General features: G+C 42.9%; 1 long non-coding RNA gene across 1 annotated transcript; it reads left to right on the top strand.

The window, feature by feature from the left end:
* The first annotated feature begins 831 nt into the window (after positions 1 to 831).
* LOC138157268 (uncharacterized) lies at positions 832 to 1,766 on the top strand. Its single transcript, XR_011167347.1, has 2 exons — positions 832 to 1,494; positions 1,563 to 1,766. It is a non-coding gene; the product is annotated as an uncharacterized lncRNA (long non-coding RNA).
* Positions 1,767 to 3,068: the final 1,302 nt, after the last annotated feature.

The raw sequence follows: 3,068 nt of genomic DNA, 5'->3' as shown, positions 1-3,068 counted from the left end.
TACAGCTATTACCCAAGCAACTTCTGGAAGTTGAGCAGATGTAGGGACCCAGTTGCAGGAGCAATTTATATATATTGCCCTGATATATTCCGTATATCTGATTTCATTGTATCTATAAAGATATGGCCAGTGCTTGATAGAAACAATTTTATATTTCTCTTTCTCTACCTCTCTATCTCTCCCTTTGTGTCCCTTTCTGTCTGTCTTTATGTGTGTTTCTATGTGTATGTCTATAAGGGTGGGGTAAAAACCCCATCTTAGCTTTGATTCCTTAATAAAAGGAGAATTAATCTCAATCAATTAATCAAAAACAGACCATCAGCAAAGTGCGAAGTCTTTGAAAGCCATTTGACAATTCAAAATGATACCAGACCAAAAGCCTATTCTAATTGGCTGAAGGAAGTAATCATACCCTCTGGGTTTTGTATAAAGCATTGAAAGAGATGAAGAGGTTACCCATAAAGATGGTTAGGGTTGCTCTGGAGACCCCAAAATACCAACACTCCAGGTCCTGTCGAATTAATTCGACTCAAGCTTTCTCTCAGCCAAAGAAAAGTAACATTTATTGAAAGTTAGCCATATTGGTGTGATAGTAATGGCAATTAAAGATTCCCCTGTATTGGCTTGGTTTTCAAATTGATTGTGTTAAAACCCAGAGTTTGTTAATCCCACCTGTGGGATGGGCTTGTTGATGTGAAAAGAAAGTCCTGAACTGGGAGGAGCTGGTGAGGTAGATTTGGAGAGACACTAGAGAGAGGCGGAAGATCTTTTTGGAGGCAGCACCTCGTGGAGAGAGAGAGAGGCTAAGAGAATTGCTGGTGGCGGCTTTGAATTGCCCTGGACTTTTGAGACCTGCCCCCTGAGCTGCCAAGGACTGAGGAGACATGGCTGTTTTGCTGGTACTTTGTCTGTCTGTTTTGATGTTGTTTTGCCAGATTTGTCCACTGGTGAAAGACAGTCCTTTTGTTGAAGAAGTCCTGGAACCTGGCTGTTCGCTAAGAAGCCCTGAGACTGTCCTGCAGACAGAGAGTGAATACTGTCCACTGGTGAGGGACAGTGCTGTTGTTGCAGGGGTCTGGAGACTGTCCTGCAGACAGAATGAATGCTGTCCACTGGTGAAGGACAGTGCTGTTGTTGCAGGGGTCTGGGAGCCTTTCTGTTGGTTCAGAAGCCCTGAAGAAGGATTTTCTTGTTGTATGTTTACAGAAATCCTGGGAGAGGGCTTTGCTAATGTGTTCAGGGGTTCTAGGACTGTTCTACAGACAGAGGATAAATTCATGAAGGGACTGGCAATGTACCTTATGGCCTTGCTAAGCCTTGTCTCCCCAGGAACTAAGATTGCTGAGAACTTGCCTCATGTCAAGATGAAGAAAAGACCTCCATTTGGGTATTAAGTGCTGTGTTTAAACTTGATGTAACTCTGGGGTAGATTCAATTGTGATCCAGGGGTGGGGAACTTTTGACCTTATTGTGCTCTGTGATTGACAAATGAAGGTACTTTACTTATGTTTGGAAACTAATCTCCATTTGAGAAGAGGGGTTTTGTGGTGGACCAAATGAAGGTATAGCCTAGGGGTGGAGAAGTATTTAGAACAGGGACTTTATAATTGATTGAATGACTGGAAGGTCCTGGGGTGGGGTAGTCCTTGGAGATTATTTAATCACACTTAGTAAATGCTGTATTTTGAATGATGTCATGTTTTGATCTTCTCTGTTCTTGGTTTGTCACTGAATAAAATAGAGAGCACCTATGCTGGTATTTTGAACCTGGGAAGTTGCCTTTCCTTGGCATTACATTACAATTGGGTAGACTGTTATGGAGCCTAGGAATCTGTGATGCTTGCATTGGACAAGCAGGCCAGAATCATCTGACACAGAGTAAGTCTGTGCTAAGTCCTTCTAAGGTGCTCTCACACCACATGGAGGGAAGATGGTATCTTATATACAGAAAGGTTGTGGGAGGAATCTAGGGGTGGTCTAGAGCAGGAGTTTGGGGAGAGTCTTCAGGAGGAGTCAGATGAGGTCAGATTCCAGTAATGAGTGATTAAGGGTGGGAAGTTGCTGGAGGCTACCTGGAGATGACAGACAATGGTGGGCTAGGCCAGTTCAAGGGTGAGACGGAGGATCAAGTGTGGGAAACTGGACAAAGGAGGGCTAAAGACTTGGGCAGAGCCACAACTTAAGGCCCATGGCCTCAGGCAAATGTCTTACTTGGAAAGATTCTAGGAAAGCTCAAGGGGGCTCCCAGAGCCTGCACCTCATCAGAGAGACCTTAACTTCAGTTTTGGCTTAGGTTTCCTTCCTTGGACCCCCTTCCTTCCCAACCCCTTTAAACCCTTATGAGCTTTGAAGGGTCTGGGGGATATTGTACTTCCTATTTTCCCAAAAATGTTCTAGCAGAATCATCAAATTAACTGATTCCAGTGTCTGCAGTGGGAGGAGCTAAGGACAGACTGAAAGTGTATTCATGGATCCACAAGGATCCCAAAGGAAAAACTATTCCACATCTACAGAGAACTTTTTGAGCATCACACAAATGCCAGAAAAGGCCTTTTAGAAACCAGGAACTATTACCCCTTTGTCAACATTCAGAGAGAGAGTTTTGCCAAACAAACTCCAGTACATTTTCTGGACAGCAAATATTAAAACTGAGGAAAGAATGTAAGGATGAGGCTCCATCAATTATCCCACACATTTTAAGTATGACATTTAAAAAGTTCAAGAGACATGGTTTCAGGGTAATTAATCATTTTATTAATAATGCTGGCGTATTAGCAATAAAATGGATCTGTGACATTCTTGAATGCCAAAGACACATTATGGCAGCAGGTTCACAGTTTATATGCTCTTGGAAGAGTGAGTATTCCTGAGGGTAGCAGATGACTTTAATTGGTTAGCAAGTAATGAGAGTGGATGAATATTCCACTGAGAGACAAACCTATTCTAAGAAGGGGCTGGGGGCAGGGAGGGGTGGGGGGAAGGAAATGTAAATTTGATTATTGTAGTTACTTCTACATTGCCCAACCTTGGTCAATCTAATGAAAGAGTTTATCTCTACTCAAACCTGT

This window comes from Petaurus breviceps, unplaced genomic scaffold, assembly GCF_028583685.1.
Source record: "Petaurus breviceps papuanus isolate PSGF00001 unplaced genomic scaffold, PetGlider_PUasm1.0 171, whole genome shotgun sequence".
Classification (NCBI taxonomy): domain Eukaryota; kingdom Metazoa; phylum Chordata; class Mammalia; order Diprotodontia; family Petauridae; genus Petaurus; species Petaurus breviceps.
Note: the sequence above shows the minus strand (reverse complement) of the source record. Positions and strands in the feature narration are given on the sequence as shown.